Source organism: Monodelphis domestica, chromosome 3 (genome assembly GCF_027887165.1).
Source record: "Monodelphis domestica isolate mMonDom1 chromosome 3, mMonDom1.pri, whole genome shotgun sequence".
NCBI classification, from domain to species: domain Eukaryota; kingdom Metazoa; phylum Chordata; class Mammalia; order Didelphimorphia; family Didelphidae; genus Monodelphis; species Monodelphis domestica.
Window position 1 is genome coordinate 523,574,916 of NC_077229.1, and position 13,776 is coordinate 523,588,691.

The window sequence follows — 13,776 nt, forward strand, 5'->3', positions numbered from 1 at the left end:
TCTGAGGCCAGAATTAAATTTAGGACCTCCTGTCTCCAGGTTTGACTCTCTATCCACTGAAACACCTAGCTGCCCCTTTTGTTAGAATTTTTTATCATCCAAGGTAAATGTTACCATAAAAGGAGATTGACAGTTTTCATCCAGGTAATATCAAAAAATGTAGAAAAAGGACCTCATAATATAGGATGGATACCTTTTATAGGACTCATGGAAGAACCAAGCAATAGCTGCCCAGCAAGAAAAAGTGTGAAGAGTTACAATCTGTACATTTTAAGGATCTTCCCATAACAATTAGCTAATAGCTCATTCTTCCACTAGAGTAAGATTCCTATTTTTCCCCTTTATTCCATATCTTCAGCCCCTAGACTATCATTCATTTTTCTAAGGTAAACTATGACACATTATTAACAAATAGTCCAGAGGCTGCTTTTATTAATATTAATCTAGATAATATTTTTATCTCTTTCTGGAATTACCTTTCACTTAGATTAAAATGTGTCTGCTTCTTTTATACCAAGTCATCATTCTTGTTCTCCCCTACCTGTGTACACAATCAACCCATAGATCCATCATGAATTCTTTAATTCCCTGTTTCCTTTTGCCCAGATCTACCATGAACCAAACAAATATAGCATGGAGATATTAGTCAAGGTCATTTGTTGGTTGCCATTTTGTTTTTGAGTCATCTGGATGATCAAGTGGACAATAGTGAATGTATAAGGACTGATTCTGTCATGGTACATAAAATAAGAAGCAGGTTATTCATTTTATTTAGATTTCCTTAGATTAACAATTTTATTTTCAGCCTCTGGAGACAAACCATTCACTTGTGCTTTCTTCTTTTTCCATTTTAATCACAATAAAGGAGGTGAAAATGAAGAACTCAGCAGCACATAAATTATATAAGAGACCTCATTTGCATCCAGGTAATGAATGATATGCCTGACTTGGTGACGGATATTGTGACTTTATGGCAACAACTCACAACAGATTCAAATGGAATGGACAGCAAAACAAAACTTAACACCATGCTTGAAGGGTACAGGTAATTTCGTTGGATGTAATTGTATTTGCATATAATCCTTGCTTACAAGGAAAGAAGACAATGACAGAACAATATCATGATGATTTGTTATTTTGAAAATGTTACAACAGTCAGATCTGCATATGTGTGCAATGCATACAAATAGACCTGCTGCACCTTATATGATTTTGTAGTTTCATCCTGTCGAACAATGCGGATGTACTTTTACATAAAATATGTCAAAAACTGGCAGGATATATGATTGAATCATTCTAGGGCACATCAGCACCAATCTTGTTTGTATACCATTTTTGTCTAAGGGGTCTCAATTGCGCTTGACTGGGGGAAATCATGAATAAATGGAGGATCATTTTATGATTTCAAATAAAGTATTTGTAAATAGAAGTGGTGTCTGACATGGTACATGACTCCTTGATGATGCTGTTATACCTGTGTAAAATTCAGCTAATCTGCTGTTTTATCATCTATTTTCCCTTGGCTGTCTCATCTCCTCATGCCTTAGAACTTTAATGAGGAAATATATTTACAAAACAAAGCATACTAAAAACTATAAGAAATTATATTTGGCAAGTTTTCTCTGATTCTGTGCAATGGTAATAACCCTACATCACAAACAATGAACATCAAGAAAAGACATACTATAGATATTCACATGTAGACTGCAGAGGAAGAGCACTACAATTATGTATTTATTATGAAAATAGCCATGCCTAAGTATGGAAAACTGGCTCTGACTTCTCTAACACACTTTGCCCCAATCTTTAAAGTTGCCAGCTTTGTAATGCAATCGATAGATTTATTATTTTAGATAATGAATCTCTAAGACCTTGGAGCCCAGGATTAAAGGTTACATTCTTTGTGCTTTGGACATAACCTAGTGCCAAGGTAGACACTAGTTATGTCTGGGATAAATATTTACAGACTTATTGAATCATCAAAGATATCCTCTATTAAATAAGAGCATTAACATATTAAGCACACATATATAGCCTATATGGATAGAGTTAATATTTCTGCAGAGAAAAAGGCTTGGCATATAAGAAAGATTCTGAAAAATACTAAGCAAGTCATTTCGCGTCCTCGGTAGCCCTCTAAGTTGTAAAGCAGGTGTCACTTGACACTTGTAGAGGTACTTTCCTTTCCAAGAATTCTTACATAACTATGATATCTTACCAGTTAAAACTATACTCACCAGCACTACCCTTTCCCCTTCTACCAAAACATTTACTGCAAATAAACCTTTTTTTTTTTTCAGCAGAGAAAAGGGATTAAGTATTTTGCCCATAGTCACATAACTTGGAAGTGGTAAAGCACAGATTCAGGCTCAACCAAGTATCATGAGTTAGTTTTTTCGATCTGTTATACTATTTCATGAGAAGGAAAAGAGGTAGTAGGAGAGTGTCAAGCTTCATTGGATGAGTCCAATCCATCTGACACAGACAAATTGTCTTCTAGTGTTCACGAAGAACTATGTCAAGGCACTGATGGGGACCTTAGTGAATGTCTAGAGAACAGAAGACAAATGCCCTGATCCCTGAAAATTTACACATTGGGTCTGCAAGCTATGGGCTGGTGAACTTGACTTTGTCTCTTAGGACAATTCTAAAACATTCTGAAAGAGATACCTAGAAATGGATGGCTTGTTCAGCAAGAGCCGAATCAAGAAGAGTCCAAAGAACATTGTTTTCTCTCTAAATAGAAGACTTTAAATGCCATTGACCTATATCTCAACAAGGAATTTCATAGTCTTTTATGTTTACATTGTGGACAAGATAAACATGTAGACTAGACATTAATATCATTTAATGGATTTAGAACTGGTTGGATGACACAAAGACCCCTCACTTGGTAATAACTCTCTTGGGTTTCCTCTGTTTTCCTGGTTGGGTTCATAGTAGAAGTCAGATATTATTCTATGCAAAAATTTTATCATTGCTTGTTTTTCACTTAGCGACATGGCAGGGTCTCAAAAAGTTTTCTCTGATGACAAAATTGTTTCTAATCTCTCAACAGAGAGCACTCAGAACATTGCTCTTATTGTCTATCTCGGAGTTGTCTTACAGCATTTAGGAATGGGGGTGTCATAGGAAGTGAAGCAGAGAACATATTTACAGGGAAGATACTTCCTTCTTCTTGTTGCTGTTGGCACTCAGGGAAAAATATAATATTTATATTCCTTAAACAATCTGATTACTTGATCTTGATTATATAGATTATATAGATATAGAAAGTCAACAGAAAAACACATTACTAGCCTGTAAAAAGAGGAATCAATTCTTTAATTCCTCATGATATGACACCGTAGCCTGTTGTATATAGTCCAAACAGCATGTCCTTTCTGCTGTCATCTCATCTCATCAGTTGCTTTTCTTTTTTATCCTTTTTGTGGTCACTCAAAGTATTTCTGTGTCAACATTTTCTTTTCTGATCTCACAGCTCAGGCTCATTTTATCATTCTCCATAAGGAATAGTTCCTACCTGAATAAATCATCCCTCCCTGTGAAGTTTCTGCTGGCTCACGAGCCACTATGGATATAGCCGCATCACTGACTCATTCCCTAGGGTATTGCAATATTTCAAATTAAATTTCTGAAAACTATATTCATTGTTTTGCATTGTTCAAAGATGTCCATCTCCAATGAAAATATTAAGTGAGACATAACCTGGCATTAACCTTTATAGAACCTGACTGTACCCATCCAGAAATTCAAATCTTAATATTTTTCCTGGTCTTTAGTGAATGATCTGTACAGGTACAATTGTAGAACATATGACATAGCTCAAAACAACCATAGCAATACATTTAAAAAAAAAAAAGTTTTAAAGGTAGATTTAATTTGACCACATACCAAAAGGGGAAGTACATAAGACTGCTAAATTTAATTAATAGGTCTTGGTTTTTTTCCACATTGTATCAAAAGAATATGCCAAACAAACCACAAAAAGATATACTTTTTTGTTTATTTATTTAACAGTGTCTATCATGCCTGCTACTGCCTGAAGACCAGGTAAATTATATGTTACTTCTCTTCTAGAGTTCTCCATTAAGCTAGAGCTTGGCTATTTCTTATCTATATGTCAAGCACCTACCATGATGTTTCTCCAATTTTGAGGGTCCCCTCTAGTTTTGTCTATTTAACTATTTCTATGACAGATTAGTTTTCACAAAGGAATATTTATGTCAAAGGTATAATAAATATCTAATCATTGTCTCCCCCCAATATGTGAAGAGCATAATCATGTCTTTCAATACCTCAGTTTCTGGGGAGAAGGAGAACAAATTTAGATTTTAGCTCAGTTCCTATAGCATAATCCTCTAAGTTCCAAGTCCAAAGCCCCCTTTCATCTTGAGTCCTAGGCATCCTGCCTTCTGAGAGCACCCCTGATAAGCCAGCTGCTACACCCAGGCTAGAATCCATGGCTTTAGTTAAAATCTAAGGAATTCACCATTTTGGCCTAAAACTGAAAGAGAGAAATGAAATAGATAAAAACCTCGAAATCAATTCTAAAGGTTACAAGACCAAAGTGGAGGAGATCTCCCTTTTCTTCACACAACTCAGTTCATGGCACTATTTCTGTAGGTAAATAGGATCTTTGTCCCCCTACAATGCCATATTTTCTCTTGATAGGTTAAAAATGCCCACCAGTGATGATAAAGCTGTCAAACTGTAGAATAAGCAGAGCAAAGAATATATGCATGTATTTTGTGGACATGGTGGGTTGAATAACCTAACTCATTTTATTCCAGAATTGAAGCTGAAATAAAAAGGTCACAGGGTGAGTCTTGCCCAACATTAAGATATTGCTCTCTTTTTGTCTTCCATTATATCTTTAATTCCTTTCTCATTCCTAATATTTTACCTAATTTCCACTGCTAGCATTTCTAGAAGCATAAACAAGAACACAGAGAAGGGTAATCTTTGATTTACTCTTTTATTTTTTTTAAGTTGGAAGGACTTATAGTATCTCATTATTAAATATGGTATTTATTGGTTTGATTAAGTAGATTTGTGAATATAACAATATATATTTATACAAATACACATATTTTATATAATTTTTGCAATTCATTATACAGTTTTCTTCAATATTGAAATAATTATATATTCTTTAAATTTTAATATGATTAATTATTTTTATTACTTTCCTAATATGAAAGCATCTATGCATCTAAACCAGATCATTTGTACATATTTAAGTATCTTCTTTTTTTTAAGAAATTAAACTTCTGTCTTAGAATGAATATGTGTTAGTTCCAAGGCAGAAGAACAATAAGGACTAGGCAATTGAGGTTAAATGACTTGCCCTGGGTCACACAATTAGGAAACATCTGAGATCAGATTTGAACCCAGGTCTTCCCAACTTCAGGCTGTGTACTCTATCCACTAAATTACCTGTCTGCCCCACAAGTCTCTTCCAGTATTGTCCAAGACTAGAGAGAGAAATTTAATGGTGTTTCTCTTTAGTTTTACTGAATCTGTACTTTATTTGGTGTGTTTCTTTTTTCCTTTGCTGTGGTATGTCTCAGGGGAGATGGATTTGACTGAAATCTTTCTTCTCCAATGACTGCAAGTTCCTTTCTATAATGTGAATTTAAACTGCAGAGAATAAAACATTTAAAATGGAAAGAAAAAAAGGATGGGTCAAAGTCATCATTGAATCAAGCTCAAATGTTGTTGACTTGATAAAGGAATGATAATGAACTAATGAATTTTAAACATAAAATAATACTTCCAATAAATAAGCTCCATACTGAGCACTGAGAATACAAACAAGAAAGCAAGGCTATCCCTGCCTTTAAGGACTCCGTGCCTAACTATTTCATCAATTATTCCATGATTCCTTACAAGTCTTAATGCAATCCACTTAGTTTTCCTTAAATTATATAACTAACAATTTTCAGAAGTATATTCATTAAGAAACAATTTTAAAGCGCTATTTTAAATATTTGTTTCCAGCTCAACCCCCTATCCTTTATGACTCTCCCAACGATACCATCCCTAACCTTTCAGAAGAAAATTCTTGTGAATTTCCTGCTATCTTGTAATATTTTGCTGAAAAATGAAAATATATGAAAATCCAAATCCTCTTTTAGGAAAAGGGAGTTTAGTATCAGGATCTGAAGCATTTATCTCTTTGCATATGAAGACATCTTATTTTAGTTTCCTTCTGGCCCAAAGGAATGATTTAGGTAAGTGCCTTCAAACTGAATGCTATGTGCTGTGTCATAATTGATAATGTCAAAACGTTTTCCCCTTTCCCTGTTGATGAAGATTATAGAAATATATTGTCCAAAGATCCCTGCCATATTTTTCCCTCCTTAACATTTAAAAATATTCCTATTAAATAGAAAAAGGGGAAAAAAGATTTGGAATTATTAAGTATGACATAGAAGCAGTTTTAATTTATCTTTCTATTAATAAGAATATTTTAAATATTAAAGGGAAAATATAGGAAGAATATTTGCTTCTAGTCTATATCCTAAACTTCAGCTCAATTAGGTCCCTGAGCCATCTGCATGTAAGAAAGCAGTAGAATGTGAGAGGGAAAATTGAAATAATTCCTTTGTCAATAATCACTGATACCAGAAGAGATGAAAGTTAAACAAAATATAAAACTGTCACTTTAGGGAAGATTTTATGTTTGCTTCATTCTGTTCAGTTCAATGAACTGACTCGTTAATTTTTTGCAAAGTTGTGCAATGAATACAATTTTATAATTTTTTTGGTCATCTGAAGAAATTTATTTCAGTAAGGCTAGGAATTTTTTAAAAAAGGAACAGTATATTTTTAATTAAAAAGATTTACAAATTTTACATCAATTTAAGTGTAACTTTATTCAGATACTTGTGCACTTTTGTATTTTTAAAGTAAGGTGTAACGACTTTTCGTGCCACTGGACCCAGGCTTCCCACGCCGAGAGAGTGGGACTGTCTCTGTGCATCGACTTTTCCACTTAAATCTCCTTCACGCACAAGTGTCTTTGTGCACACTCATCTACATCATAGATGAAAACGCACAAAGACAATCATCATCCTTGGTTACCAAGAGACTACTACCACATTTATACCATTTTAATTTTGACTAATGTTAGCTTGACTGTGTTTGGAGACCTTCCAACCACCCCACCACCCAGTCACCAGCCACACTTGTTTATCATAACTGGTATTATGAAAATATTAATTGGTTTATATGTTTAAAATGTGTATCTGAAGAGTATTGAACTGCAAAGAACTCCTTAAATGATGATGTCATCTTAGAGTTTTGGAGACTCTGGACAAGATAAAAGACTGATTGGGGAAATCATTGAAATTAAATAGAGTTCAAATTTGTTGATCAGTTTTTACAGTGCTATGAAACTGATGCATTTTTATAATACTTTGTTTTTAACTTTTTATGAAAAGTGACAGATATTGCTGCCAATGTGAAGAGATTTCCTAATCATTCTTTGAAGACTTGGAGTGGATGAAGGCTGTCAAATTGGATCTGACTTCTTTTTAAAAGGAAGGGATGGAATGGAGAAGGGAACAACAAACTACCAAAGTATCTTTGCTAAAACAAACAAACAAACAAAAAACCTCAAGTGATGTCATGAGGTGTCTGACATAACTGAAATGGCTGAACATCAAAAGAGAAAAAAATTAAAAAATATTATATTTGATTCATTTACTTAGTGTTCCCCTTTTTTTCCCCTCCCATGCTATATCATATAATGCGGTGGCAATGCACAGCTCTAGAACTGAATACAGATGGCTATTTAGAGCTTCATGTGAGGCTCTTGAAAAATGTGAGATGTTAAAAAGATGTCATCATAAATTGTATTAAATTTTTGATTAAATATTCTGTTTGAAAGTCCTTAAGTGGCACATAAGCAAGAGAAAAAATGTTTTCATAGTAACTACATTAAAAAAAAAACAAACCATTTTAGTTTTCTGTTAGTGATATCAGTGAATTTTAGTTTTTAACTATTCATTGAGCTGGTGCCCACTCCTTGAGCTAAATTTTCCCCTTCTCCTATTTTCAGACACCACAGAGACCCTGATTCTGGTAAAGAGTTTTACAAACAAAAACTTAATAATCCCCATTCAAATGATTAAGATAGTAAAAAACTGTCTATAAATCAACTCAATATGAGATAAAGTGATTGCAAAATGAATACTCTAGTAACACTTTGACCGTCTTAATAAGATAATTGTTAATCAGCAAAAATTATGGCGTATGAAGTGTAGTAAGGGGATTCTGCAAAGATGAATGCAAGAGATGTTGAGGGCCAACATTCCACTCAGAGCATCCCCAGGAGCTGGACACAGAAGCAGTTACTGAGATCAGTTGGTGTTAGTTGCTGAACTCCATAGGAAGGAAGAACTGCATCTCTCTGGCTCTCAGGATAAACCAGAGGATACCTGTCTGGGTTTCTGGGTGCACCCAGAAAACCTGTGGTTACTTTCCTTTGGCTGTCTGGATATGTATGCCTGCTTCCTACTGCTGGATACTACAGAGAAAGTGGATTTCTACTGGAGTTGCTGACATCTCTCCCTGGGACTGCTACCTGGAGCAAAGGAAGACTTTTAGTTGTGAGATTCCTTTGGATCCCTGTAGGGGATTTGCCCCTACAAATCCCTCTCTGACTTTAATTACTCATTTAATTAGTTAGGTTAAGATAATTTAGAAATTTTAGGGTTTAATAATTGGGTGAGGTTTAGAGGTAAGTCATTCCCTGATTCCTTTCCTATCCTTCTCTCTTTAGTTTAATAAACCTTTTATTATATAGTTATAACTAGTTTGAGCCCTTCCTTTTACCCTCCCTATTACAGAAGAAAGAGCATAGCTTAGTGACCCCCCTTAGTTATTCCAATAAAGAGCACTGAACCAATTTGGGATTAAGAAATCAAGAAAAAAGAGAGTTTTTTTTTCTTTTCAAGCCCTGTTCAGTATAAGAAGACACACAGTGGCCTATAGACACATATAGAGAGAACCTACACCTAAATGAGAGTCAATAGGGGCTTGAGAATACAAATTGTAACCAAGTAATGGTCAGACATTCCCTCTAGAAATGTATATAACCTGCCCCTAACTCAAAGTCCCAATTGGGAAGTAAGGCTAGAAGGAGTAAACAATGTGTTTAAATAAGTTTTTAAAAATGAAATGGGAGATCTGGAAGAAAAAATTGAAAAAGAAAGAAGAAATAAGGACTTTGAAGGGAAGCCTGGGAAGAAGAACTAATAATTCGCAATAAAAGGTACAAGATTTTACCTAAGGATCAGAATTCTGGATAATTAACAGATTTTTTAAAAAGTTAAGGATTTTATGAAGCAACAAGAAATATATAACAACATCAAATTATTGAAGAAAATAAAAGCAAATTTATGATATCTCTAATGAACAACTGGCCACCTCCCGAGAGAGAGAGAGACAAGAGAGACAGAGAGAGAGAGAGGAAGAGAGAGAGAGAGAGAGAGAGAGAGAGAGAGAGAGAGAGAGAGAGAGAGAGAGACAGACAGAGAGAGACAGAGAGAGAGAGAGAGACAGAGACAGAGACAGAGAGAGAGAGAGACAGACAGAGACAGAGAGAGAGACACAGAGAGAGAGAGACAGAGACATAGACAGAGACAGAGACAGAGACAGAGACAGAGAGACAGAGACAGAGAGACAGACAGAGAGACAGACAGAGAGAGAGACAGACAGAGACAGAGAGAGACAGACAGAGACAGAGACAAAGACAGAGTGAGAGAGAGAATATTTCAAGAATCCATGAAATAAATCTATATCTATCTAATAGAACCAAAGTTTTAAATGAAGTTAGAATCTTCAGATCATCTCCAAAAGGAATCTAAAAGTGAACACTCCTAGAAATATCATAGCCAAAATCAGAGTTCTGTCAAAATAAAAGAAATTGGCAAAAACTAGTTGACAAAACAAGTCAATTTGTTTTCCTTTACATGGAATTAGGTCAAATCCATTTTTAATTATCATCTCTCAAATGTTTAGAATATAAGCAAAAAAAGAAATTTCTAATGCAAATACTAAAAATGTTAACAGTTTTACTATATATGCATATATACACACATATATAATTTTTTAATTTTAAATAGGAAAATACTGAAACAGAGAATTGAAGTTACTTGTATGAAATTTCACTATATGTTATCAAAAGAACTGGAACTATTTCTTGATTTGGAAATTACTCAATTATATATAGTCTGAAAATATGGTTCCTCATCTGAGTTCCTACACTAAATAAAATTTCAGATCCTCTTACTACATCTTATCCTAGTACAAATAAGAATTGGTTACATATTGTGCAATTAACTGGTAAAAAATTTTTCATTGATTAATATTTTAAATATGTTATTGCCCATGTGCCGATCATAATACAGATTAAATAATATTAAAGAAACAGAGCACACAACAAAGCACTGCGGACTTGACTTATTGAAGATATATACTTACCCTATTGAAGTGCATTGAGGGAAGATGATGAAAATTAGAGTTAGATCCTGGTCAAGTCTAGTGCGTTTTTAAGTTTTCATATGATTCTTCTCTGGGTCAAGCAGGACTGGAAATTTGAGAAAGGATCAGAAATCTGGTACTGATTAGTGGAGAGTAGAGGGGATAATCCAGGGGAATTTGTTGTTGTTTCATATTTAACCTTTCTGTTGGAGGGAAAGTGACTATCTGTTGTTACTGACAGTCTTACTTAGACAAGGTGACATAATGGATGAACTTCTCCAAAGTTCCTTTGTTTAGTGACTAGGAAGGCTACTAGGGTTATTAAACATATCCCTTCTCAGATTATTACCTTGTTATTATTCTCACTAAACATTATACTTAGCATCCATGTAACATATTTTTATATTGTTATAATTATTATACATGCTTATTTCATATCCTCCAATAGAGTATAAATTTCCAGAGGGCAAAAATTTAATATCACTTATGCGGTTTTGGGGTGTTTTTTGGTTTATATTTTGTTTTTGTCCAAGAGAACATAGATTTTATTGGACTCACATCAGCAGCCTGTGTATTTCTGAATTTCACATTTCACATTCTTCTGTTTTCTAGCATTGTTTTGTGATCTTCTTTCTCTGTTTATAATGGATCTTGGCTTTCTCTTTCCTCTTTTCTGAAAGACTAGCAGTATTCTTCCAACCACCCTCATGGGCTAGGCTCCTCAGAGGGATAAACTTGTGAATTGGATTCATAAGGACAATTTTGAGATAAACTGATTTGACCATATAATTGCCCTTGTGTTAGGACAGGGTATGCCATCAAACACCCTAAGGCATTCCCCGGTAGCTTGACCTCACTTTGTTTCACAGGAAAACATCCCTCTGATAGTCCTCTAGCAAAGGTGTCTTGGGATTTTGAAGTGATAAGGGTCTTGTGAAGAATTTTTGTTCTTTAACTCTGGAGGAAAGGCAGTTATTTCAACTTTAATCCAGTAGAAGTTTCCTGAGATCCTGATACTTTCTCAGTGAACCACAACCATATGACCCAAAAGCACTTGTGTGGTCATGATAGCCCTACCCATTGTGGAAGAGAAATTGGAAACAATATTGAAACAATTCTGGGTTTGGTTGATGCTGGTTGCCTTTGAATCAGGGAAGAAAGAAGCCGGCTTTATCTCTGGGACTTGGGATTATCCAGCTGGAGGTGGCCTGGCTGATTTGAAGGCAGAAGAAGAAGGACAATAGTCCATATATCTCTCTGACTTACTCTGTTGGTGATAGTGACTTAAATACTAGACCTATCAACCTTTTCTCTCAATATATTCCAACCTAAGTTTAATTATAGAATTACAGAAACTCCAACCCACTAACCCCCATCCTCCATCTTTCCTGTCTTCCCCAAATAAACCCTTACTTAAGATAAAATGAGATAGAGATTATTTTCATTTGAAACATCATTAACTCAACTTGACTGATTTAAAATCCAGAAAAAGAACAGGGGAAGAGGAAGCTGAAGGGAAGAAGAGGTGAGGAAGGGAGGGTGGAAGAGAGAGGAATAGAGATATAGAGGGAGGAGGGTAGGCAAAAGAAGATAACTACCTGAATTATTAGTTATTATTTACCCATCAAATATACCCCCTCAATATTATCAGCAGCACATCTGCCTGTCAGTCATGGCCACCATGCCCAAAAGAAAACTCTATCATATCTTTAATTCTTCCCCAGAACCAAGCATGAAAAACTACAGTATGAAGGATTGCAAATATGTGTAATTTATTCTATTAAAATGTATTCTTATTCTAGGTTGTAACAATTAAAATTAGTTTCTCTACTAAAATATTATATTTTAGAGGTTTATTAAAGATTATTAAAATTAAGAAATAAAGAAAATACAAAACAAGAAAGCATGTGCTTAGGGCACAGAGCCCATTCACAGCCACTCACATCTTGCTTACGTCTAGAGAGACGCGTGTGCTTAGAAGTGGAAGCAGAGAGATCAAGTAGGCAGTAAAGTCAGTTTAAATACAATTTTTGTTCTCAGCCCAGGTGGGAATTCAGGTGATATTATAAGGAATTCTGGGAACTTCCAAGGATTTCTGGGGATTGAAGTCTGGGGTTCAAATCTCCATTTTTACAAGGTAACATGTGTGAAGGTTATGGAACTTGTTCACCAAGCATCTAAATAAATTACATATTCTCCCCTCTCTGGAATTATGTAATCTTAATTGGAAACACAAAAGTTAACTAATTGTAGGACAAATCATGCTGGTGATCTTAAAGAGTTAAAATAAAGAAGTGAATTACCAAGATGTTTCATCATCATTTTAATTCATTCTAATTTTCTCATTGATTTATCTTGAATAAATAATATAAAGGAAAGGCCATCACTTTCATCATATGTTTCCAGAAAAATATCCACTTACTTTCTACTACTTCCCCACATTTATCTTCATTTTCAACCAAACCTCCTATTTCCCTGTCTTTAGCACATGCCATACTTAGACCTATGTCTGCTCCTTTTTTATTCAATTTTCTTTTAAGTTGGAATGATCTTCCCCTATCTTAATATGGCAGATGCTTCATGGTTCAAGACCCTACTGATGTTCCCATTCTTTAGATAGTCTCTTCTGAATACATAGGAATACATTAATCATTCTATTATCTGAAATTCTACTATTGTCCTAATAGTTCACAGTAAATAAATTAGAACTTGTTAGCTTTTCATTTCATTTGTGTTCATTTTATTTCTCCATTTGAGCAAGAGTTTCTTTAGATCAAAGATCATACAATCATTTGATATTTGGGCATCTTTTGTATTCCCTTCAGTCTATAGTACCATACACATACTCCCTGAAAATGTTTTGATTGAAATACATGGATTTATAACATTAAAATAAATTAAGATGATTTTCTTTTATTTAGTCACTTCCATATTCAACTTTCAGTGATTAAAAAAAAATTATCTTAGCTTGTCGGAATAGGGATGAAGAGCTTAGTGGGTACAAGACCAAAAACTAATACTGAGACTGGCTATTGCCATTCCAGGGATAGAGCAATGATGATTTTAGTGTATAAATAATGAGGGGATTAGAAAGCTGGCACATGTGCTTCACAGAAAACCAACAAATAAAAAAAAAACAACGGTTTTCAAAATAATGTAAAAAATTTGCATTTGCTCTTGCTCATCCACAGGGATACTATGTGAGAAAAGCAATATCTGGGAAAGATAGAATCATATTTTTTATAAGTTGTAACAATGAAACTGTCAAATATTGGACAACAA

At 34.4% G+C, this 13,776-nt stretch overlaps 1 pseudogene; it reads right to left on the reverse strand.

The window, feature by feature from the left end:
• Positions 1-12,989, reverse strand: part of LOC100617654 (filamin-A-interacting protein 1-like) — a 30,216-nt pseudogene extending 17,227 nt beyond the window's left edge.
• Between the last annotated feature and the right edge of the window lie 787 nt (positions 12,990-13,776).